Source organism: Odocoileus virginianus, chromosome 22, assembly GCF_023699985.2.
Source record: "Odocoileus virginianus isolate 20LAN1187 ecotype Illinois chromosome 22, Ovbor_1.2, whole genome shotgun sequence".
In the NCBI taxonomy this organism is placed as follows: Eukaryota; Metazoa; Chordata; class Mammalia; order Artiodactyla; family Cervidae; genus Odocoileus; species Odocoileus virginianus.
Genome location: NC_069695.1, coordinates 34,412,725 through 34,440,106, shown reverse-complemented (window position 1 = coordinate 34,440,106; position 27,382 = coordinate 34,412,725). Strand labels below are relative to the sequence as shown.

Here is a 27,382-nt window from a genome sequence, read left to right as displayed (position 1 = left end):
GACATCTTAGAATTTCTTTCTGTGTGAAACTTGGGTCACTTGGAACATGTTAGCCTTGTATATTACTGGGAGTTAATTTGAAGTTCTGTTTTCAGAGGAAAGAAAAATACTGAATGTCTAGAAATAACTTTACAACTCGAAATAAATCACATAAGAAGATAGAATGTGATGTCTTTCTGCAGATACATAGCACCTTTATTCTGAGGAGGTCAGAGTGTTCCATATACATTTATCTCATTTCCACCAAGATTTTCCTTCTGCAGTAACTGCCAAAACACAGAGAAGTAAAATTTCTTACCTCAGGTCATGAAGTCCTCCTCCATAGATAACCACCTATATATCTTTTCTGAGTCCTGGTTTTTTCTACAATATAGCTCAAAAATATGTTCATTTTCTCTTAAAATGATGAATTACTTCGACCAACAAATACTGTGCATCTGCTGATAGTAGGCACTGCTCTGGGTACTTGGGATAAATCGGTAAGCTACGCAGAGGGAAAACCCTCCCTTTGTCCTCCTTATACTTCTATTTTAATGAGAGAAAGTGGGTGGCATGGGGGAGACTGATAATAAACATTTTAAATTAGTAACTTACAATCTTTTGATGAGAGATTAATGCAAAGGAAAAATAAAGTAGTTAGGGGTATGTTAACCAGTGGGATGGGAACATAAAAAGTTTTATACATATGGTGCAGAACTAATTTAAGTTCCCAACTATAATATATAAAGCAATACTAAAAAGTGGTTCAAAATGAAAATTTAAAAGCAGTTGTGTGGAGTGTTTTGCATATTCAAATTGAGGAGAACTGACTTTAATATTCAACTTAGCAAGCATGTATTGAAAAGAATTCTGTCTAAAAGTACTGTTTCGGTGATTGTAAGTACAAGGATAGTAATAGTATAGATTCTACTGTCAAGCTACTCAGAGACTGGGAGACATGATACTCTGGTTATCTATAAAGATACCCACCTCAAAGCATGATTGTTTAAAGACATACCATTTTATGATCTCATGATTCTGTGCGTTGATAGATTACTGGTAATATCTGGGCTGTTTGTGATATCTCCTGGGGCTGTCATGTCTGAGAGCAGTGGCTCAGTCATATGCTTGATGCCTTGGTGGGGAAAGGCTGGAGTTTCATTTGTTCTGGGACATTGGGTTACTAGGACAAATGGCCTTGTTTTATTTCTTACATGAGGACCTCTTCTTCCCTTTGTGGCCTCCATGTAGTTCTGCCCCTGGTTTCTCTACATGGTGCTTCTGACAGGTAGTAAGACTTCTTAGGGCTTCCCTGGGCCTCAGATGGTAAAGAATCTGCTTGAAATGCAGGAGACCCAGGTTTGATCCCTGGTCGGGAAGATCCCCTGGAGAAGGGAATGGCAACCCACTCCAGTATTCTTGCCTGGGAAGTCCCATGGAAAAGGAGCCTGGCGGTCTACAGTCCATGGGGTCGCAGAGTCAGACACAGTTGAGTGACTAACACTTTCACTTTTTCACTTCCAAGACTTCTTACTTGATGGTCCAGAGGTTCACAAAGAACAAAAATAGAAACAGTTGGACGTCTTAAGAGGTAGGTCCTGAACTTCCACAGGGTCACTTCCTCTACATTCTACTGGTTAAAGTGAGTCCCAGGCAATTCCAGATTCAGGGAGGGTATTTCACCAGCGGAAAATCTTGTGCAAATAGTATTCACAAGTCACTTGGGGCTATTTTTGAAGACTGACAAGCCCAGTAGTCATGTATGGATATGAGTGTTGGACCAGAAAGAAGGCTGAGCACCAAAAATTGATGCTTTCAAACTGTGGTGCTGGAGAAGACTCTTGAAAGTCCCTTGGATTGCAAGGAGATCAAATCAGTCAATCTTAAGGGAAATCAACTGTGAATATTCATTAAGAGAACTGATGCTGAAGCTGAACCTCCAATACTTTGGCCACTTGATGTGAAGAGCTGACTTACTGGAAAAGACCCTGATGCTGGGAAAGATTGAAGGCAGGAGGAGAAGGGGATGACAGAGGATAAGGTAGTTGGATGGCATCACCGATTCAACTGGACATGAATTTGAGCAATCTCTGGGAGATAGGGAAGGACAGGGAAATCTGCCGTGCTGCAGTCCGCGGGATCGCAGAGTCGGACACAACTGAGCGACTGAACAACAATTGCAGGAGACAGTGCTGTCCATATGCACAGGGTCCTGTGGAAACACTGAAGCTGGGCATCTGGAAATCTGGTGGCACTTGGGAAAGGCTTCCAAAAACAAGATGATGATGGAGTAAACCTTAAAGGAAAAGTCAAAATTTTCCAGCAAAACATACCCTAAGCAGAGAGAGAGAGCATGAAACATGTACAAGGCCTGGTGTCAGAGAAGAGTGTCATGCATTTCAAGATCTTCCAATTCCTTAAAACAAGATGAAAGTCCAGCCTCTTGTTAAATTATGAGAAAGAAGGCAGAAGAGGAAGGCAGACCTTTGATCCAGGGGTATTTTATAAAATGAGAGTTGCTCTCAGAAAGTTGCTATGAGGGTTAAATTATATCAAGCCTCTGGCATATATATATATGTGTGTGTGTGTATATGTATATATCTATATATTTATACACACACATACATATACACACTAGGTGTCTATACATGTATGTTGTTACAATACTGATTTCTTTTTTTAATTATTTACTGGAGTAGAGTTGCTTTACAGAGTTGCATTAGTTCCCGCTGTGCTGCAGTATGAGTCAGTGATATTTGCACAGACGTCCCTCCCTTTTGGAACCCCCTGCCATTCAGGTCACAGAGTGCATTAAGTGGGGTTCTCTGCTGTGCCGTGTGTTCTCATATGTAGTCTCATTTATATGTAGTATCAACAGTATACTGGTCAGTGTACTCAGTCCTGTCCCTCTTTTTTTGTGAGCCCATGGGCTATAGCCCACCAGGCTCCTTTGTCCACAGAATTTCCTAGGCAGGGATCTTCCTGACCCAAGGATCGAACCTGCATCTCCTGGACTACAGGTGACTTCTTACCTCTGAGCCTCCGGGGAAGCCTAGTATCAGTAGTGTGCATATGTCGATTCCAATCTCCCAATTCCTCCCCCCACCGCTGCCCCACATCCTTGCATTTGTTTTCTGCATCTGTGTCTCTTATTTTCTGCTCTGCAAATTGGCCTCTCTGGTGGCTCAGCAGTAAAGAATTCACATGCAGCGCAGGAGATGCAGGTTCAATCCTTGGGTCGGGAAGAACCCCTGGAGGAGGAAATGGCAACCCACAGTATTTCTGCCTAGGAAATCCTGTGGACAAAGAAGGCTTGCGGACTACAGTCCGTGGGGTCGCAAAAGAGTCAGACATGACTGAGTACACTGACCAGTACTATTTTTAATATTCCACACATATATGTTAATATATGATAATTCATTTTTCTTACTTCATTCTGTATGACACTCTCTAGGTCCTTCTATGTTTCTACAAAACAAAACAATTCACTCCTTTTTATAGCTTTATAGCTTTTATATATTTATAGAATATATAGTAATATTCTCTTTCACATATGTACCACATCTTTTTTATCCATTCCTGTGTTGTTGGACAACTAGGTGATTTCTGACACTTGCTTTGCCATGATGAGAGATTTGAATTTCATTCTGAATTACATGGAAAGCCAAGTATTCTCAGAGAATCACTTTGCTATATGGAATTTATGGTAGAAAATAATGTATATTTCATTATCATTACTTATAAATTGTATGTTACACATTTTTATATCAGTGAAATTTAAAATATAAACTATGCTGTGCATTTTTGGAGAACTTGTTGAACACTACCAGCACATTAAAGATGTCATTTTCAATCGCTTCTCGGCCTTTTGGCTAAGATCAAGTGTAGTATCTGTTCTTATCAGTTTAAAGATGTCATTTTCCTATGTCATCCTGTTTCCTGTATGTCCCTAATTGTTTTTTCTCTACTTGTTATGCACTCAACTCAATGTTTCAACCTAGATATTCTTGGTTGTTCTTGCTTAGTCACTAAGTCATGTCCAATCCCATGGGCTATAATCCACCAGGCTCCTCTGTCCATGGGATTTCCCAGGCAACAATACTGGAGTGGGTTGCCATTTCCTTCTCCAGTGGGTCTTCCCCACCCAGGGATCAAACTTGCATCTCCTGCATCTGTATTCCAATTCACTAATCCTCTATACTTTTCTCTCCAATTACTATCAACTGTAAAGCCTATCATACATACTTAATGTTAAATATGTAGTGTTTAAAATTATTGAATCTCTCTTTGATTTCATTACAGAAATTCTCACTATGGTGAAATTCCCACCTCTTTTCATTCATTTCCTTAAATATAATCACAGTTATTTCAAGATAAAACTAGGTTATCTTTTTATCTTTCTACTCCCTGTTTTTCTGTGATCTTTTTTTTTCTTCTTGATGCTGTTTCTTGGTATTCCTTATCATGTTTAAAAAATTAAATTTCAGATATTGAGTATGAAAAATAGTAGAGGGTCTGGGCAATGTTATCTGACTTAGAATGAGTTTCCCTTATAAATCTGTGTGCAGATAAGGAGGCCCAGATTATCTGATCAAATCAAGTTTTGAACTGATGGGATGCTAGGTTTCAGTTCTTATAATAAACTTCCTTCTGCATCTTTTCTTCTTCCACTCATAGGGTCTAACCTTCAAGAGAGGCCAATAAGTAGCCAGGATTTTTTACAAAAGCGCTTCGTCCATACAGTTTCTTATGTTTTCAGTCCAGAACTGGGACTATAGTAAACATTGCTCTGTTTTTTGTTGTTGTTTTTTAAGCAATTTTCTGTTTATCTTCTTTACCTTTTGCCCTGTGCGACTTAAAAATAGGCCGAAGTCCTAAGGGTAAAACCACGAGTCCTGTTCTCACTTGCATGATACCACCCTTTCTCTCTAGGATCATAACTCCTCTAATCCTGGCTTCCTTCGCCCACATGAAGTCTTTTTTTTTTCTTTGCAGTATTATGAGATTTCCAAAAGTTCTACTCTTTTCTCTGCCTCCTAGCCATGTATACATAGACTTCAGTCTTTCCTCACTAGAAAATCAGCATTTGCCCTGAAGGGGAAAGTTGCTTGGAGAATGGTGTTTCTCAAGTTCTCGGATTTCCTTCTCTTAGGGATCTTGGGCTCTTTCATCCTGGTGGTCAGTAGGCTGTGTGATGCCTTCAAACCTATGTCAAGTATACATTTTTAATAATTAGCTGGTTGTTCTTAGTGGTATCATTGGCCTGTTCCAGTCTGTTCCATCATGACTGTATCTACTGCTCTTTGATGATTTCATAACTCTGCCTCCTACAACTGTGCCTGGGACACAGGATATGTGTTGGATAAACATCTGCTTCCTACATTAGACAGTGAACTCAGTGAGACAGGGCCAGTGATCTAAGTCTTAGTATCCCAGCCCTCAGCTTAATAACTATTAAAACAGGTGCTGAATATTTTTGTTCATGAGTGAAATTGTTCCTCCTGTATAAGGGAGGATTATGTTGTTCATTTGCGACATGATCCCACTCCTCCTTATCTGTAGCTATTGTTTATCAAACAGTTCTTAAAATAGAATTAATTCAAAGGAGTGCTGTGTATTTAAAACTTCATTCCTTGATGTCCTTGTTCATTTGCTAAGTTGTGTGCGACTCTGCGACCCCATGGACTGTAGCATGCCAGGCTTCTCTGTCCTCCACTGTCCCCTGGAGTCCACTCAAATTCATGTCCTTTGAGTCAGTGGTCTATCTCTCCATCTCATCCTGTTCACTGCTTCTTCTTTTGCCTTCAATCTTTCCCAGCATCAGAGTCTTTTCCAGTGAGTCAGATCTTCGCATCAGGTGGCATATTGGAGCTTCTGCTTCAGCATCAGTCCTTTATTTATTAAACTTTATAAATCTATAAAGTTTATAAATTTTATAAAAAATTACATTTATTGACTGATTTACATTTCTTTTCTGATCTATTTTACAGTCCCTAGTTATTATATAATCACTTTGCTTTATTATGTATTAAAGCCATATAAGTGATATGAAAAGTACTTTTGTATATTTATTGAGTACATATCCTACATCAGATAATGGTGTTAGAAATGGGAGACCAAAGATGAATAATATGTAGTCTCTGACTTCTGTATTCTAAGTAATTCCTAATTTTTAAGTAGCATTTTCTTTCTGCTAGGCATTTTTATAAGAAATTTACATATATTTATTCCTTGGATTTTTGTAAGAATTCCATGAGGAAAGTACCATTATGTTATTGGTTTCCCCATTTCAAAAGGAGAAACCTGAGTCCCAGAGAGATTAGTCATGTGGTTTGGAGTCTGTGCTCAGTGTCCAGCTGAAGTCTAGAGACTGTATCTAAGCCTTTCTACAAAAGAGGGATGCTTAGAGAAAAATTGATTTTGACCCACACTTTGCTCTCCTTGGGCTTCCCTGATAGCTCAGTTGGTAAAGAATCTGCCTGCAATGCAGGAGACCCCAGTTCGATTTTTGGGTCAGGAAGATCTGCTGGAGAAGCGATAGGCTACCCCCTCCAGGATTCTTGGGCTTCCGTTGTGGCTCAGCTGGTAAAGAATCTGCCTGCAATGTGGGGGACCTGGGTTTGATCCCTGGGTTGGGAAGATCCCCTGCAGAAGGGAAAGGCTACCCACTCCAGTTTCTGGCCTAGAGAATTCCATGGACAGTCCATGGGGTTGCAAAGAGTCGGACGCGACTTTCAATTTTGCTCTCCTTACTGTGAGCTCCAGTGTCTTAACCTCATTTCTCAGAACTGCCTTGGGGTTCATCCTCAAAACAAGTTTTCAGGAAACTGTTCTCTTCCCTACCCTTCCTATCCCCACTTTCCATGAACACCTAACAGATACACTGATTATTATATTGAATAGCAGGGGCTCAAAAAATAATAGAATGGAGAAAAAAATAAATTTCTAGCAGTTGTGATTGCTGGCATTCCTATAACCTGTGTTGGTTATAACTCACATGCAAAATTCAAATCTAAGTTGTGGCACTTTTGTGTGACCTACTTTAAAAACTTAAAAAAATAATAATACTGTTTTCAGGGGCAGGGGAGCTGGAAAATATATAACATGATTGATTTCTAGGTAGTTAGTCTTAAAGGAATAGCAGATGGTAAACATTAGCTATTAGAGCAGGAAATTATTTCTTTAACATATTTTTTGAGCTCAGAGATTCTTTAAAAATAAGTAATTCTGGTTGGTTCATTTCGAAAGTAAACCATATGTTGTTTACATGTCTTGGCATTTATCCAGTTTCCCTGAAGAAGAGAGTGAAAAATGAAAAAAATAGCCTTTTACTAATTAGATAATAATGAACATCATGAAAACAGGTGTCATAAGTTTTTGAATTATGAGAATAGATTTTCAGAACAAGCTCTGGGAATAGGATCCTGGGGTAGGGAGGGGCAGTAAAAATTCTGCATATATGTATAAGGTGAGTACATGGGCATCCTGGAGATATAGCTCAAGGCACACATTCAACAAATTTAACTGTTATTTATTACTATGATAGAAATCAAAAACACAAATCAAAGTGAATTTTCAAATGCCCTGTCTATTTGATGTGAATTACTAAGTGTAAATATGTGCATTATTTTCAATACTGATTAATAACATTAATACTCATTAATAACACAAAGTATTTCATACATATTTGTATGACAAGCAAGAAATAAGCCTGATGGGGGAGAAGATATATATATATATGTGTGTGTGTGTGTATGTGTATATATATATATATATATGCTTATGGCTGATTCACATTGTTGTAGGGCAGAAACCAATACAACATTGTAAAATAATTATCTTCCAATTAAAAATGAAAAAATAACAAAGAAAAACAACTTCCACACATTATTTAATCTTCACTCTACATATTGAAATAGAACCTTTATGCTTTACTAAATGAAATGACTTTTGTGGGGAGGATTCTATCCCTATAGTACCTGGCCATTGTGGGTGCTCAATAAATGTTTGTGCAATGAATGAATGAATGAATGAGTTAATTAGCCAACTGACCAAAAAAGGTAGCCTGATGATTTTCCTAAAAGGCTAATAGGAAATTGGGTTCATCTAATATATAGATGCCTTCCCCTCTAAGTGACAGCCACATCCATTGGACCTGTTTTCTCTCTTCGCTGGAAAGAGTGGGTGTAGATGATGCCGATTCTACGGCTTCAGCCACAAAGCAAAGTAGTCCCCGCTTCATGTGGGGGAAGGGTGGTGCTCAGTCAGAGCTGCTCCTGACATAAGGGGCTGAGGAGTGGAGAGGAGGATGGGGAATCCAGGAGTACAAAGGACAGTTTGGATGACTCTTGGGTGATATCCGCATTCCTGGTGGTAGTGCACTGAACTTTGGCTGTGGAGAGGGAGAAACTTTTCCAGTCCTGTGTCCTTTCTTCCCAACAAAAGAAATGGACAGGCTTGGATGCACTGGGATGTTTCTGGAGGAAAATGAATATGCAGAATAGGATACAATTAGGGCAACTCAAAGGCATTAACAACTATTTAAAATATGTAATAATGTGTATGTTAATTATGTTCCAAAAATATAACCGCTGTATTTGAAAATAATATAGAAATTCTACCCTCGTACAGTATGACCTGAGACTAGCTCTCTTCTGCTGTTGCAAAGACACTTAAAATTCCACCGATGATTATTTTTCGAAATGATTAACACTTATTGTGATTATTCTCCGGCTAATATATGTATGCAAAATGTGGCTGCAAGGATTTGCTTATGTTAGCATATCCCCTCCCCCACCCTGAAACCTCAAGGCTCCAGACATGGATGCTAGAGAGAAAACGGGTGTGTGTGTGTGTGTGTGTGTGTGTGTGTGTATCTGTGCGCGTGCGTGTGTGTCTAACCTTCAAGTTGATACAATGCGGGTGATATACAAACAAAAAGAAAGATAAAGCTTTCCACTTGATAATGCCATTCTCGACATATTAATATCATTTTAGAAAAACTTAGAGTAAGGAGAATGATTTAAATTTAAGAGAGTAGTGTTTTAAATGAGCTATACAGAGCATTTAAAATTGGAAATTTAATATAACCGAGAATGGCACTTTTGTTAAAGAATGCTGTAATCTTCCAGCCGTGTTCTTAACCAGTGATCTCCCCATAGCAAAATGCATAGATAATCAGCAACCCAGTCTGTCAGTAAACTTGTTGGGGGATTAAATCCTAACGGAAGGAGCCCATAGCCCTGGAGGAAAACTGAGTGCCTGCTTCCCTGAGTCTTTGAAGGCTCCTCTCCGTGGTCCCACTGCTAGAATGTGCTCTGTTGTCATAGCAACCCCATCTCCTGCTTCATACAGGGAAGATTAGCTCTTACTGTGCAGAGGAGAGAATTTAGGGGAAGTCAGACTAATCCCTGGGTGCACTTGGAGAGAAAGGTTGGACCTCGCCTGAGGGATGCTCTCTCTGCCATGATAGAATTGGCCTGCCACAGACACTGGTATTTAAGTTGAAGAGCAGAATTCACAGTAAGTTTCAGCTCCCCCAGAGTAGAATATTGATGAATGAGGTTTGTTTCAGTCTTGTTGAAGACCGTCCCATGCAGCAGTAGAATGACAGCAGGAGACTGATGAGACTGCCAATGTTTTCCTAGTTTTGGTGGTATTTAAAGGGTTGACCACATCAGGAACTTGAGGAAAAAATTTAGATACTTTTTGAAACATCCATCTGAAATCTTGGGGGCATGTCAAAATTAGATAGGCAAAAATAAATGTATTATATGTTTTGGGCACTTTATTTACCTTGAGGTTTTGTACATTTAAATTTAAAATCTCATAGAAAGAGAAACTCATGAAAAAAATCTTTATGTCGAAGTAGGTGTGTTTCTTTAACTCTCAGAGTGATGAGAATTCATTTTAGGATTGTAAACGTTCTTTTTCTATTGTGCATACATGTTTTTGAATATCTTTTTAGAAGCATACAACTGGTAGAGTTCTTTTAAGGTAGTTATAAAATTATAAAGAGGTATTCTTGAGTAAGATTAATTTATTTAGCTCTTCTATTTGAGCTGCTGCTTCAACTTCTCAGCATAAAGCATGTACAGTGTGTAAATCTTTCAGGATTTTCCACTGCTTGCCTCAAATGAATTTTGTTCTGGGGCGATGTCTATGTGGATTTATTTAGATTTTTTCCCCCTTGATTTCTATTTGTATATTTTTATGCAATTATTAAGGATTGCATATATTTTAGCTAAAGTGCTAGGAAAGCTTGTGGATTTGCAGTGTTTGATTTTGATAGCTATTGTGAAGATGTCTAGTCTTTCAAAAACTTAATTAGTTCAAAGTATACTTTAATCCACATCCAAAAATTATTTTTTCAAGCATATATAGATTTTACGTGTATTACTAATATATAAACTGTATGACTATCAGTGTGTTTTGACTATCAGTGTGCATTACCCTGAGAGTATATGTATTTGTATTTAAAGTATTCATGGTGAAAATTGTATCATGCTGCATTCATCATGTTTTTAGCTGTTTTGCTTGTGACCATACATGTATGTATGTGTGTATTTAGAAACTGAGTTTTGCTTTCTGTGGACCAAATTTTAGACTACTAATGTAATAGCAGACTACAACTACCATCACAGTCTATGCTCAATATAGCCACTTTCATAAAATACCTAATTGGCATTTGATGTGTGTGGCTTTATCAGAATAAAGGAGATTTGGTTGTTTGAAAAAGCAGAGCAGAGATGACACATATACTCCTTTTCTCGTAAACTTAATACTAGAATAGGAGACATGTCTTAGATTTAAAGGAACAATTATGTTAAAAGGCGACATAATATTATTCTCTTCATATGTCAGGGAGAATACACAAAGCCGTAAGGGTCGTACTTGGCTTAATAGCATTCAACTTGTAACCACGCAGAAGCCTGGTGCTCTTAAGGAAATGGAGACAAAGCAGAAAGTCAGGAGTCCCTTTCAGTAAATGCTTGAAAATTATTCTAACAGTCTTTTCTGCAGTTTCGATCACTAGTTGAAGGTAGGACTCACCAAGAGAAAAAGGAAATCTGCTCTTTCTACGCTTCCCCATCCTTCATCCCCATCCATGCAGAAAACAAAATGGAGTAATTCATCCCTCTTCATAGACTTTGGGCAAAAGTGAGGAAATCAATGAATGATCTTATGCTTAAAAGGGAGAAGTTTTGGGTCTACTATATGATGTGAAGCTCAAAATGAGCAGAACAAAACTGGGAAAGAAGGATGACTAAGAAATAATGGGCACCATTTACCTAGATAACACAAGTATATAATTGACTAATAATTGATAATACAAGTATATAGATAACACAAGTATATAAGTGACTAATAATTGAAAGGTCATAAGTCAAGGATTTAGTTTAGTCACTCCCTTAACCAAACTTTTTTGAGAGGTATTCTTAACCAGTGTAAAGGAAAAAGAAAAATAAAAGCAGCAAAAAATCATTATATCACTTAGAATTTTCCATTTCAAGTCTTCTTTGGTGGTGTTGGTGTTGGTGGTTATTATCATGATCATTATTTTAGGAATACGGCCTGATTGAACTGGAGTCAGATGATGTAAGTTGTCACATCCCTGAGGCGGGTTTGGTTTGGGTGCCTAGTATGTCAGGGTCTTGCTTGGAAAAGGAATGGGTCATCCTTCAAAGCCTAATTACGTCCTGAAATGCTTTGGTTCAAGAGTTTGTGGAAGAACTAGTAGCTCCATTCTTGAACAGGTCTCAGAGGTTTGAAATGTCATTTGACATTTGTCTAGAAGTCCATTTGAAGAATAAAACTCTTCAGGACATAAAGGTCTTCTGAAAGCTCTGGGGTTTCTAGGTGATCTGAAAATGGTCTGAGCTTTTGCATGGGAAACCAGAGGAAACAATCACGCAGGGAAAAAAAATCACAGTATAAACTTCTGCTGGAGAACTCGACAGACCCACATTGGAGGCATTAATACATAATTCCCTAGAGGTCAGTTACTGTGTAAATTGAGAGCTTCTAAAACTTCCCAGTAGGGTTGATGATTATTATAGTAAATATTAAAAATAAAAATCTTCTTCATAATAGGTGAAACTGTGACATGAACCCATTTTGTATTTGCTTTTAAAAATCAAATTAAGGTTCAGTTTGATTTTCATATAAGATTTGATTCTGTGACACAGGTTTAGGCAAAAGGCCACTTGAAAACTATAATAAAGCAGTGATTCCTCTTTTTACAATTTTGGGATTTATGCTGATGTAAAAATCTTCTCTTCATAGTCTTCAAGTTTTACTATGTCTCAGGACAAATATATAAGAAAAATTTATGTTTTCTTAGGGTTGCATGTAAGCAGATGGGTAGCGTGGTGCATGGGGAAATTGGTTGGAGCAGTTGTTTAAATCAGGTAGTAGAAAGACCAGAACATTAGTCTGGGCTTTGTGCTCTTGATATATACTTTTGAGAGCTTTCCTGGTAGCTCAGATGGTAAAGAATCTGCCTTCAGTGCAGGAGACCCAGGTTCCATCCCTGGGTAAGGAAGATCCCCTGGAGAAGGAAAAGGAAACCCACTCCAGTATTCTTGACTAGAGAATTCCATGGACAGAAGAGCCTCGCAGGGCTACAGTTCATGGGGTCATAAAGAATCAGGCACAAGTGAGTGACTAACACCTAAAACTTTTAAGGGCTGATGGAGCCAATGAGTATCTGTGAACCAGAGTGAAAAATAGAAGCAGTTTTCTGTGAAGATGTATCTTACATATGTAGGGTAGGATGAATAGATGGTCTGGGCAATAGTCCAGGGATGTGAATAGGATAGCGAGCCTAGGCTAGCAGAGAAGCACTGTGAATTAAGAACAGGGAACAGATGAGAAAGAATTATAGACATGTAGTCTATGGAATTTCATGTGTTAATTTATACAACCAAGGTTTATTTGACCTCTGCCAAGTGACAGGCGACAAGACAGATGGTAGGAATTATCAAGCAAAATGCGAAAGTTCAGGCGTTCATCAAAACAGTCTGGTGGGAATGACTGAAAGATAGAAAATCAAAATATCTTGTGTTAAGCGGTTTGATAAAACAAGCGGAGGATAGACTTGCCCCATGACTGGATAGCACTGAAGAACCTTCAAACCCCAAACCCATTGGTGCCATTACTAGATATAGGGAAAGATAATAGGAAGAGGGGGTTTATGAGGAGAGGGGTGGTGGTAATGAAGGCAGCTATGAGTTTGACTTTGGGTATCTTGTTTGATAGATAAGCCTTAAAAACAATACTACATTTAATTATAGTAGTTACTCACATTGTAGTTTCTTTTAGAAGGTCACATTACTACATGAATTTTCATAGCATCTTAGTCATTTATTTTACTACTCTCTATATTTTGTTTTCTCTTTAATAGTTGTATATTAGCAATTAGCATACGTGAGAGCTTGACATGTATTTTCCTTTTGAAGAACAGCTTTTTAGTGTGATCAAAAGGAAGTTTAATTGTGATTACTAGAGTCAGACAATTCTAAAATCTAAATAGGGATAGTTTTTAGCTAGGGAACTTTGTACTCTGTTCTTGGCCTTAATATATGATAAGTTCAGTGCAAAGGAAAAAATATATATTCAGTTGAGTTTTTGAGAAAATTACTTTCATAGCTTACACAATTAGGTAGGGAAAATATATTTTATATTGTCTTTTTATCCAGGTAACTGGAAGATTTTTCTATTATTATAGTCCTGAAATGATAATAATTGTAATAATTACAATAACAGCCTCTACAATGAACATTTTGGGTACTTTAGGTGTATAATTATTGGGGAAATAACAATCCTGCCCCCCCAAAGACCCATCTGCATGCATGCTCTATGTATCTGACTCTTTGCAACCCTAGGGACTATAGCCAGCCAGGCTTCTCTGTCTATGGAATTTTTCAGGCAAGAATACTGAAGTGGGTTTGCCACTTCCTTCTCGAGTGGATCTTCCCAACCCAGGGATCAAACCTCCATCTCCTTGTATTGGCAGATGGAGTCGTTATCACTGAACCACCAGGGAAGCCCAAAGACCCTTCTATACCTACATAAAAGTAAGAGGGAAAACACAATTGGTTATAGACTTGACATTTCATGACATGACATGAAAGTAACTCCAGAATCTGGACAGAATTTCACACATATTTATACAGTAAAGTAGAATAAAAAACAATTCCAAATTCTTTATCTCTTTGAGAAACAAATGGATACATCTATCATTATCCCCTTTTTGTCTTTGGAAGAAAGATCTGAACTAATTCTGGAGACGTGCATTTACAGTTTGAAGGGTCAGAAGTCTCACTCTTACAGTGAAAAATCAAAAGATTGGTCCTCTTATCACACCTATATATTTTGACGAAGATGCCCTAAGGAGAGGATGGGGGGAGGCAGTCACATCTCTCCTCAAAGAAAGTACATTCTTTTATCCTGATACCTTTTTGCACACATTATCTCATTTAATTATTAAAATACTGCCAGACACATATAATTACTGTCATGTCCTGGTTTTATGAATGAGGAGAGTTAAGCTTAGAGGTCAAAGGAATATTCTTAAAAGTTGTATAATGGATAGCAGAAGATTATTCCAGTTCACTCTATCTCACAGTCTTATTTCTTAAATGAGACATTGTAGAAACTTGTTTTTGGATGTGCCGTGGACAGGTAATGATGAGGAAACAATTATTTGTATTTTTTTGGCTTGGGTTTCTATATATATAATAAAGCCTTGCGTTATAAGTAAGTGGACTGTTGGACACAGTCCAATCCAATTATTGTGTATAATAGCTATTTCATGGGATTGTTTTGAGAATCAAAGGAGATAACTAATGTAAAAACACTTGCATCACCTTTAGTGTTTCATAATGATAATAGTCACTTAAGATTGCAGTAGTTGTTATTGTTCAGTCACTAAGTTATGTCTCTTTGCAACCCTAAGGACTACATCATGCCAGGTTTCCCTGTCCTTCACTATTTCCCAGTTTGCTCAAACTCATGTCCATTGAGTAAGTGATACTATCTAACCATATCAAATGCTGCCACTTCCATTTCCTCTTGCCCTCAATCTTTCCAGCATCAGGCTCTTTTCCAATGAGTCAACTCTTCATATCAGGTGGCCAAAGTATTGGAGCTTCAGCTTCAAAATCAGTCCTTCCAATGAACACTCAGGGTTGACTTCCTTTGGGATGGACTGGTTGGACCTCCTTGAAGTCCAAGGGACTCTCAAGAGTCTTCTCCAATGCCACAGTTCAAAAGCATCAATTCTTCAACACTCAGCTTTCTTTATAGTCCAACTCTCACATCCATACGTGACCACTGGAAAAACCATAGCTTTGACTAGACAGACCTTTGTTGGAAAAGTAATGTCTCTGCTTTTTAATATGCTATCTAGGTTGGTCATAACTTTTCTTTCAGGAAGTAAGCGTCTTTTAATTTCATGGCTGCAGTCACCATCTGCAGTAATTTTGGAACCCAAAAAGATAAAGTCTCTCACTGTCTCCATTGTTTCCCCGTCTATTTGCCCTGAAGTGATGGGACTAGATGCCATGATCTTAGTTTTCTGAATGTTGAGTTTTCACCCAAGTTTTTCACTCTCCTCTTTCACTTTCATCAAAAGGCTCTTTAGTTCTTCTTCGCTTTCTGCCATAAGGATGGTGTCGTCTACATATCTGAGGTTATTGATATTTCTCCCAGCAATCTTGATTCCAGCCTGTGCTCCATCCAGCCCAGCATTTCTCATGATGTACTCTGCATACAAGTTAAATAAGCAGGGTGACAATATACAGCCTTGACTTACTCCTTTCCGTATTTGGGACCAGTCTTTTGTTCCATGTCCAGTTCTAATTGTTGCTTCCTGACCTGCATACAGATTTCTCAAGAGGCAGGTCAGGTAGTCTGGTATTCCCATCTCTTTAAGAATTTTCCACAGTTTGTTGTGATTCATACAGTCAAAGGTTTTGGCATAGTGAACAAAGCAGAAGTAGATGTTTTTCTGGAACTCTCTTCTTTTTCGATGATCCAATGGATGTTGACAATTTGGTCTCTGGTTCTTCTGCCTTTTCTAAATCCAACTTGAATATCTGGAAGTTCACGATTCACATACTATTGAAGCCTGATATGGAGAATTTTGAGCATTACTTTGCTAGCATGTGAGATGAGTGCAATTGTGCAATAATTTGAGTATTTGGCATTGCCTTTCTTTGGGATTTGAATGAAAACTGACCTTTACTAGTCCTGTGGCCACTGCTGAGTTTTCCAAATTTGCTGGCATATTGAGTACAGCACTTTTCACAGCATCATCTTTTAGGATTTGAAATTGCTCAGCTGGAATTCTATCACCTCCACTAGCTTTGTTTGTAGTGATGCTTCCTAAGGCTCACTTGACTTCGCATTCCAGGATGTCTGGCTACCATTGTGATTATCTGGGTCATGAAAATCTTTTGTGTATCATTCTTCTGTGTATTCTTGCCACCTCTTCTTAATATCTTCTGCTTCTGCTAGGTCCATACGAGTTCTGTCCTTTATTATGCCCATTTTTGCATGAAATATTCCCTTGGTATCTCTAATTTTCTTGAAGAGATCTCTAGTCTTTCCCAATCTGTTGTTTTCCTCTATTTCTTTGCATTAATCACTGAGGAATGTTTTCTTATCTCTCCTTGCTATTCTTTGGAACTCTGCATTCAAATGAGTATATCTTTCCTTTTCTCCTTTGCTTTTCACTTGTCTTCTTTTCACAGCTATTTTTAAGGCCTCCTCAGACAGCCATTTTGCTTTTCTGCATTTCTTTTTCTTGGGGATCGTCTTGATCCCTGTCTCCTGTATAGTGTCACAAACCTCTGTCCATAGTTTATCAGGCACTCTATCAGATCTAATCCCTTAAATCTATTTGTCACTTCTACTGTATAATCATAAGGGGTTTGATTTAGGTCATACCTGAATGGTCTAGTGGTTTTCCCTATTTTCTTCAATTTCCATCTCAATTTGGCAATAAGGAGTTCATTATCTGAGCCACAGTCAGTGCCCGGTCTTTGCTGACTGCATAGAGTTTCTCCATCTTTAACTGCAAAGAATATAATCAATCTGATTTCAGTATTCACCATCTTGTGATATACATGTGTAGAGTCTTCTCTTTTGTTGTTGGAAGAGAGTGTTTGCTATGACCAGTGCATTCTCTTGGCAAAACTCTATTAGCCTTTGCCCTGCTTCATTCTGTATTCCAAGGCCAAATCTGCCTGTTATTCCAGGTGTTTCTTGACTTCCTACTTTGCATTCCAGTCCCCTATCATGAAAAGGACATCTTTTTTGGGTGTTAGTTATAAAATGCATTATAGGTGCTTACAGAACTGTTCAACTTCAGCTTCTTCAGCATTACTTGTTGGGGCATAGACTTGGATTGCTGTGATTTTTTTTATGGTTTGCCTTGGAAACGAACAGAGATCATTCTGTCGTTTTTGAGATTACATCCAAGTATTGCAGTTTGGACTCTTTTGTTGACTATGATGACTACTCCATTTCTTCGAAGGGATTCTTGCCCACAGCAGTAGATATAATGGTTATCTGACTTAAATTCACCCATTCCAGTGTATTTTGGTTTACTGATTCCTAAGATGTCAATGTTCACTCTTGCCATCTCTTTGACCACTTCCAATTTGCCTTGATTCATGGACCTAACATTCCAGGTTCCTATGCCATATTGCTCTTTACAGCATTGACCATCTCCAGTCACATCCACAAGTGGGTGTTGTTTTTGTTTTGGCTCTGTCTCTTCATTCTTTCTGGAGTTATTTCTCCACTGATCTCCAGTAGCATATTGGGCACCTACCAACCTGGGGAGTTCATCTTTCAGTGTCCTATCTTTTTGCCTTTTCATACTGTTTATGGAGTTCTCAATGGAAGAATACTGAAGTGGTTTGCCATTCCCTCCTCCAGTGGACCACTTGAGTTTTGTCAGAACTCTCCAACATGACCTGTTCATCTTGGGTAAGCCTACACAGCATGGCTTAATTTCATTGAGTTAGACAAGGCTGTGGTCCATGTGATCAGATTGGTTAATTTTCTGTGAATTTCAGTCTGTCTGTCCTTGGAGAAGGATAAGAGCCTTATGGAAGCTTCCTGATTGGAGAGACTGACTGAGGGGAAACTGGGTCTTGTTCTGATGGGTGGGGCCATGCTCAGTAAATCTGTAATCCAATTTTCTATTTATGGGTGAAGCTCTGTTCCCTCCCTGTTATTTTCCTGGGGCCAAACTATGGTGGAGGTAATGAAGATAATGGCGACCTCCTTCAAAAGGTCCCATGCACACACTGCTACACTCAGTGCCCCCAGCCCTGCAGCAGGCCACCGCCAACCCACGCCTCCACTGGAGACTCCTGGAAACTCTGGGGAAAGTCTGGGTCAGTGTTTTGTGGGGTCTCTGCTCCTTTCTCCTGGGTCCTGGTGCCCACAAGTGTCTGTCTGTGCTCTCCAAGAGTCTATTTCCTAGTCCTGTGTAAGTTCTGGCAGCTCTATGGTGGGGTTACTGGTGACCTCCTCCAAGAGGGCTTAAGCCACACCCAAGTCTGCTGCACCCAGAGCTCCTGCCCTGCGGCAGACCACTGCCGACCTGTACCTCCGCAGGAGACACTTAAACACAGCCTGGCTCAGTCTCTGTGGGGTCTCTGGGTCCTGGTGCGCACAAGGTTTGTTTGAGCCCTCTGAGCATCTCTGGCAGGAATGGGGTTTGATTCTAAATGCAGATTTGCCCCTCCTACCATCTTGCTGGGGCTTCTCCTTTGCCCTTGGACGTGGGGTATCTCCTTAAAGTCGCTCCTGTGCCACACAGCTGCCGCTCCGGCGCCTACCATCTTGCTGGGCTTCTCTGACCTTGGACGTGGGGTATCTCCTCACATCCTTTTAGTGTTATCATCTGCATATCTGAGGTTATGGATATTTCCCCTGGCAAACTTGATTCCAGCTTGTGCTTCATCCAGCCCGCCATTCGCATAATGGACTCTGCGTAGAAGTTAAGTAAGCGAGGTGACAGTAGAGTCTTGACATCTTTCCCAGTTTGGAACCAGTCCATTGTTTCATGTCCGGTTCTACCTGTTGCTTCTTGCCCTGCATGCACATTTCTCAGGAGACAAGTAAGCTTGTCTGGTATTCCCATCTCTTGAAGAATTGTCCACAGTTTGTTTTGATCCACATGTGCTCTAAGTTGCTTCAGTCATGTCTGACTCTATGAGATCTTATGAACTGTAGCCCTCCAGGCTTCTTTGTGCATGGGATTCTCCAGGCAGGATTACTGGAGTATGTTGCTATTCCCTTCTCCAGGGGATCTTCCTGACCCAGGGATCAAACCCATGTCTCTTACGTTCCTGCATTGGGAATCAGGTTCTTTACCACTGATGCGACCACACAGTCAAAGGGTTAACATAGTCAATGAAGCAGAAGTAATGTTTTTATGGATTTTCCTTGCTTTTTCTATGATTCAGCAGATGTTGCCAATTTGCTCTCTGGTTTCTTTGCCTTTTCTAAACCCAGCTTATACATATGAAGTTCTCAGTTCATGTACTGTTGGAGCCTAGCTTGAAGGATTTTGAGCATTACCTTGCTATCATGTGAATTGAGTTCAAGTACAGAAACTTCCAGGAAAAGGAAAATGGTGAAGACAAGTGGAAGGTGTTTTTGGTGAAACTAATTTATTAAATCATTACATGAAATAAGCTTTTGATTGACTTACATTGTTTAATGTTTTCATAAGTGAAGTTTTAATAGAATACTGTCATGATAGTCAGAAGATTATTCATATAACCATTCATTGATTCCTTCATTCAGCAAACATTTAAAACCCTTACACTGTGTGTCTTTCTGCTTGGGCAAACTGCAGGAAATGAAGATAAACCAAGGCTGCCTCTCCCCTCAGAGATGATACTTTCCTTGATGGAGATCAGACTGTGGCTAAATGCTCTGCAACATGAACTGGTTTAATTGTATGAGTTGTCCTGTAATGTAAATACTCTACCTGCCCCTGTGAGAAAACTAGGGCTTGGAGAAATTATGTCCAAACCATCCAACTTATAAATGACAGACCTATTTTGAATTTATGCTTTTCTTACTGCAAAACCCATTTATTTTTAGTATTTACTTGTTTGAGATTGTTTAAAAATTAACATAAAATAAGGCTAAGGTTCTTTTGCATTATTCTCTCATAGCATTGTCATGCATGGTTTTGTTTTATTATTTTCTGATTTTATTTATTTTTAATTGGAGGATGTTAGCTTTACTGTGTTGCATAGGTTTCTGCCATACAACTCTAATCAGACATAAATGTGGGTGTATGTATCTCCTCCTTCTTGAATCTCCCTCCCACTACCCCACCCTCATCTCAACCTTCTAGGTCATCACTGAGCAACATGCTTGGCTCCCTTCATTATATAGCAACCTCCCACTACTTATTTCACATATGTTAGTGAATATATGTAAATGATACTCTTTCAGTTGTTGTATATTAGCACATATATTACATTCAGTTCAGTCACTCAGTCATGTCTGACTGTTTGCAACCCCATGGACTACAGCACACCAGGCTTCCCTATCCATCACCAACTCCCAGAGCTTACTCAAACTCATGTCCATCGAGTTGGTGATGCCATCCAACCATTACATCCTTTGTCGTCCCCTTCTTCTCCTGCCTTCAATTTTCCCGGCATCAGGGTCTTATCCAGTGAGTCAGTTCTTCGAATCAGGTGGCCAAAATATTGCAGTTTCAGCTTTAGCATCAGTCCTTCCAATGAATATTCATGACTGATTTCCTTTAGGATGGACTGGTTGGATCTTCTTGCAGTTCAAGGGACTCTAAAGAGTCTTCTCCAACACCACAGCTCAAAAGCATCAGTTCTTTGGAAATCAGCTTTCTTTGTCAGCAACTCGCACATCCATACATAACTACTGGAAAAACCATAGCTTTGACTAGATGGACCTTTGTTGGCAAAGTAATGTCTCTGCTTTTTAATATGCTGTCTAGATTGGTCATAACTTTTATTCTGGGAGCAAGCGTCTTTTAATTGCATGGCTGCAGTCACCATCTGCAGTGATTTTGGAGCCCCCCAAAATAGTCTGTCACTGTTTCCATTGTTTCCCCGTCTATTTGCCATGAAGAGATGGGACCAGCTGCCATGATCTTAGTTTCCTGAATGTTGAGCTTTAAGCCAACTTTTTCACTTTCCTCTTTCACTTTCATCAAGAGGCTCTTTAGTTCTTCTTTGCTTTCTGTCAAAAGGGTGGTGTCATCTGCATATCTGAGGTTATTCATATTTCTCCCGGCAAGCTGGATTCCAGCTTGTGCTTCATCCAGCCCCATATTTCTCTTGGTATACTCTGCACATAAATTAAATAAGCAGGGTGACAATATACAGCCTTGATGTACTCCTTTCCCTATTTGGAACCAGTCTGTTGTTCCATGTCCAGTTCTAACTGTTGCTTCTTGACCTGCATACAGATTTCTCAGGAGGCAGGTCAGGTGGTCTAGTATTCCCATCTCTAAGAATTTTCCAGAGTTTGTTGTGATCCACACAGTCAAAGCCTTTGGCATAGTCAATAAAGCAGTTCAGTTCAGTTCAGTCACTCAGTCTGTCCAACTCTTTGCAACCCCATGAACCACAGCACACCAGGCCTCCCTATCCATCACCAACTCCTGGAGTTTACCCAAACTCATGTTCATTGAGTCAGTGATGCCAGCCAATCATCTCATCCTCTGCCGTCCCCTTCTCCTCCCGCCCTCAATCTTTCCCAGCATCAGGGTCTTTTCCAATGACTCAGCTCTTTGCATCAGGTGGCCAAAGTATTGGAGTTTCAGCTTTAACATCAGTCCTTCCAATGAACACCCATGACTGATCTCCTTTAGGATGGACTGGTTGGATCTTCCTGCAGTCCAAGGGACTCTCAAGAGTCTTCTCCAACACCGCAGTTCAAAAGCATGAATTCTTCTGTGCTCAAGTATATATTTTTCTGGAACTCTCTTTTTCGCTGATCCAGCAGATGTTGACAATTTGATCTCTGGCTCCTCTGCCTCTTCTAAATCCAACTTGAAAATCTGGAAGCTCACAGTTCACGTACTATTGAAGCCTGGCTTGGAGAATTTTGATCATTACTTTACTAGTGTGTGAAATGAATGCAATTATGCAGTAGTTTGAACATTCTTTGGCATTGCCTTTCTTTAGGATGAATGAAAACTGATCTTTTGCAGTCCTGTGGCCACTACTGAGTTTTCCAAATTTGCTGGCATATTAAGTGCAGCACTTTCACAGCATCATCTTTTAGGATTTGAAATGCAAAAGGCAAAGGAGAAAAGGAGATATACCCATTTGAATGTAGAGTTCCAAAGAATAGCAAGGAGAGATAATAAAGGCTTCCTCAGTGATCAGTGCAAAGAAAACAACAGATTGGGAAAGACTAGATATCTCTTCAAGAAAATTAGAGAAACCAAGGGAACATTTTATGCAAAGATGGGCACAATAAAGGACAGAGATGGTTTGGACCTAACATAAGCAGAAGATATTAAGAAGAGGTGGCTAGAATACACAGAAGGACTATACAAAAAAGATCTTCATGACCCAAATAACCATGATGGTGTGATCACTCACCTAGAGCCAGACATCCTGGAATGTGAAGTCAAGTGAGCCTTAGGAAGCATCACTTTGAACAAAGGTAGTGGAGGTGATAGAATTCCAGTTGAGCTATTTCAAATCCTAAAAGATGATGCTGTGAAAGTGCTGCACTCAAAATGCACATAATAATTAATATATGGAATCTAGAAAATGGTACAGATGAACCCTTTTGCAGGGCAAGAATAAAGGCACAGATGTAGAAAACGAACCTGTGGATCTAGATGGGGAAGGAGAGAGGCGAATTGAAGAAACCCATAGTCTTAACTACAATATTATTCTACTTATTGTCCAAGTATAAAAAATGCTGTGATGCAGGTCATTACAGGAGCTAACAGAAAGGAGTAAGTGGCAACAAGTTGGAGGTGGTCATCTCAGAAGGCCTTAGTAGATACACTTTTTCTTTAGCAGATAGAAGTTTTCTCTGTAATAACTATTTCATGGAATTGTTGGAGGGATCTTTTAATGAAAGATCCATAGACAGATCAGACATTCCAACATCTGACCTTCAGTGTGAATGCACTTGGTTTCATAACAATCGGTATAGAAAATGGTGGAGATGTTCCTTTAAACTTTAGAAAACAGGATCTGATTTTCTGGACCAGTTTTCTTTCTCATACCTGCTGAGAGAAAGGGGCTTGTTAGGAGAGAGGTCTTGAGAGCTTTTGATTTTTTAAAGTGAGGCTCAAGGGAAGGGATCACACACACACACACACACACACACACACACACACACACACACACACACACACACACACACACACACACACACACACACGAATTTGTTTTTGTTGTTCTGACTCTAAATCGTGTCCGACTCTCTGTGACCCGTGGACCGCAGCACGCCAGGCTTCCTTGTCCTTCGCTGTCTCCCAGAGTTTGTTCAACCTCATGTCTATTGAGTCAGTGATGCCATCCAACCATCTAACCCCTCTGGCATTCCCTTCTCCTCTGCCCTCAATCATTCCCAGCATCAGGGTTCTTTTCCATTGAGTCAGCTCTTCATATCAGGTGGCAAAAGTATTGGAGCTTCAGCATCAGTCCTTCCTAAATCCTAAATGAATATTTAGGATTGATTTCCTTTAGGATTGACTGATTTGATCTCCCTTATGTCCAAGAGACTTTCAAGAGTCTTCTCCAGCACCACAATTCACATCACAGAGTACTAACCACTATATGATCATGGCCTCCAGTACCATAATTCAAAAGCATCAATTCTTCAGGGTTCAGTCTTCCTTATCATCCAACTATCATATCTGTACATGACTACTGGATAAACCATGTCTTTGACTAGATGGACCTTTGTTGGGAAAGTGATATCTCTTGTTTTTAATACGCTAAGAAAGCATGTCTGTGTATAATACTGTCCTGCAGCCTGATTCTGTACCTTTACATCACATACAGAACTTCATGCAACATAGCCTTTTTGCTTCAAAACCTCTTTGAAAACTATCTGTGACAAAATCACTGATATCTCATACCTTTTAGTAAAAGCTAACTATAGAGCTATAAAGTTTAGTCCTGTATAGTAAATTTAAGAACAGCAACAGACATTATACTACAGCTAATTCAATGCTTTGTGGAAAAAACCTGTGGTAGATTAAAAGGAGAATAAGAAATGAACTTTAATTGATGCCTCAGCAGGTAAAGAATCCACCTGCAATGCTGACACAGGAGATGTGAATTTGATCCCGGGATTGGGAACATCCTCTGGAGAAGGAAATGGCAACCCACTCCAGTATTCTTGCCTGGGAAATCCCATGGACAGAGGAGCCTAGCGAGTGACTGTCTATGGGGTTGCAAAGAGTTGGACACGCTGAGTGACTGAGCATGAGATCCAGAGATACTATTAATGTCTTCCAACCGTGTCTAAAAATGGTCACCCCGTTAGTTAAAAAAATAAGGGGAAAAAGTGAAAATTACATATAATTCTTTTCTAATAGGTGGAAAGAGGTTTCAAAATTTAGAAAATCCCAGAAGCCATGACTTTATTAAAGAATGCTGCATATCTCTATCCTCTTTCTGAAAACTGCTTTAAGCAAGTAGGAAATTTAAAGGTGATAACTTAATTTTTTTTCCACTGTAGCTAATAAGATCTCAAGGGATGACCATTACCCATGCCAGGAATGGAGGCATGTGCTTCTCTTACCATCTGCCAAATAAAGAACATCAGTAATCTTTGATTTCAGTCCTTTCTTCTGTTTGCATTTCTTCATAGTGGAGAATATGGGGGGAAAGGCTCAAAAATGTGAATTTCTGTTTATTATTTCTATAAGTCCTCATAAAATAGGCTCAAAATATGATTTTTCCTATTTATTTTTTATTATAAATCCACCCTACATCATTCCCAAGTTCCTAAGACTTGCTTAGAGCTTAGAATTTTAACCTATTAATTTAACATTAATTAATTACTACGGAGGTTTGTAACATTGTACAAGAGGCTGTGATCAATACCATCCTCAAGAAAAAGAAATACAAAAAAGCAAAATGGTTGTCTGAGCAAGCCTTACAAATAGCTGAGAGAATAGAGAAGCAAAAGGCAAAGAAGAAAAGGAAAGAGATATTCATCTGAATGCAGAGTTCCAAAGAATAGCAAGAAAGGATAAGAAAGCCTTCCTAAGTGATCAATGCAAAGAAATAAAGGAAAACAATACATTGGGAAAGACTAGAGATCTCTTCAAGATTATTAAAGATACCAAGGTAGCATTTCATATAAAGATGGGCACAATAAAAGACAGAAAAGGTATGGCCCTAACAGAAGCAGAAGATATTAAGAAGAGGTGGCAAGAATACACTGAAGAACTATACAAAAAAAATCTTAGTGACCCAGATAACCATGATAGTGTGATCACTGACCTAGAGCCAGACATCCTAGAATGTGAAGTCAAGTGAACTTTAGGAAGGATCACTTTGCACAAAGCTAGTGGAGGTAATGAAATTCCAGCTGAGCTATTTCAAATCCTAAAAGATGATGCTGTAAAAGTGCTGCACTCAATATGCCAGCAAATTTGAAAAACTCAGCAGTGGCCACGGGACTGGAAAAGGTCAGTTTTCATTCCAATCTCAAAGAAAGGCAATGCCAAAGAATGTTCAACTACTGCGCAATTGTACTCATCTTATGATAGCAAAGTGATGCTGAAAATTCTCCAAGCTAGGCTTTAGCACCGCACGAACCGAGAAATTCCAGATGGTCAAACTGGTTTTAGAAAAGGCAGAGGAACCAGAGATCAAATTGCCAACATCTGTTGGATCATTGAAAGAACAAGAGGATTTCAGAAATATATCTACTAGGCTCATTGAATATGCTAAAGCCTTTGACTTTATGAATCACAACAATCTGTGGAAAATTCTTAAAGAGATGGAATAGCAGACCACCTTACCTGGCTTCTGAGAAGTCTGTATGAAGGTCAAGAAGCAACGGTTAGAACCAGACATGAAACAATGGAGAGGTTCCAAGGAGTATGTCAAAGCTGTATATTGTCACCCTGTTTATTTAGCTCTATGCAGAATACATGTTGAGAAATGATGGTCTGGATGAAACACAAGCTGGAATCCAGACTGCTGGGAGAAATATCAATAGCCTCAGATATGCAGATGTCACTACCCTTATGGCAGAAAGTGAGGAGGAACTAAAGAGCTTCTTGATGAAATTGAAAGAGGAGAGTGAAAAAGCTGGCGTAAAACTCAACATTGAGAAAACTAAGATCATGGCATCCAGTCCCATCACTTCATGGCAAATAGATGGGAAAACAGTGGAAACAGTGACAGACTTTATTTTCTTGGGCTCCAAAACCACTGCAGATGGTGACTGCAGTCATGAAATTAAAAGATGCTTGCTCCTTGGAAGAAAAGATAGGACCAACCTAAACAACATGTTAAAAAACGGAAACATTACTTTGCCAACAAGGTCCATCTAATCAAAGCTATGGTTTTTCCAGTAGTCATGTGTGAATGTGAGATTTATAACAGAAAGAAAGCTGAGTTGCCAAAAGAATCAATGCTTTTGAATTGTGGTGTTAGAGAAGATTCTTGAGAATCCCTTGGACTGCAAGGAGATCCAACCAGTCCATCCTAAAGGAGATCAGTCTTGAATATTCACTGGAAGGTCTGATGCTGAAGCTCTAATACTTTGACCACCTGATGCAAAGAGCTGATTCAGAAAAGACTTTGATGCTAGGGAAGATTGAAGGCAGGAGGAGAAGGGAACGACAGAGGATGAGATGGTTGGATGGCATCACCGACTCGATCCATATAAATTTGAGCAAGCTCCAGGAATTGGTGATAGATAATTAGATTTACATTCTGGCGACTATTTTCTTTATGCTTTCTCTATCCTAGGATAGTTTTGGGTATCCGATGAAGTTAACCACATGTAACCAAGTTGGTACGTGATCCTTTCGAAGCCAACATGGTCCCTGCACACACATGCATCCTTTTTAGAAACTTTTCAATACAGAGGGAAACCTCAGTAGCATTTTTAATTTATAAAATATACTTCTGACCAAACTCCTGTGAACACTTTTGGTACAGAATTCTGGGTTGTGTCTTTGTCACTGGTGCATGTCCGATGCATTTTTTTGTTGTTGCTTATCCACTCCATGTTTCCTAAGTTAGAAGCAAAAGCAGATTCCATTAAACGATTCAAAATGTTCAGTTTTTTTTGTTTCCTGGCAGCATCGGGAAGTGGGAAACATACAGGCTTTGTATGTATTTTCCTTCTCTGCTGTGTACCTCCCGTGTAG

The 27,382-nt window shown here is 39.3% G+C and overlaps 1 protein-coding gene and 1 non-coding gene across 10 annotated transcripts in view; both read left to right on the top strand.

The window, feature by feature from the left end:
- NOL4 (nucleolar protein 4) overlaps positions 1–27,382 on the top strand; it is a 691,960-nt gene that overhangs the window by 438,900 nt on the left and 225,678 nt on the right. The window lies entirely within an intron of this gene.
- Positions 3,832–4,027, top strand: LOC139030469 (U2 spliceosomal RNA). Its single transcript, XR_011482839.1, has one exon. It is a non-coding gene; the product is annotated as a U2 spliceosomal RNA (small nuclear RNA).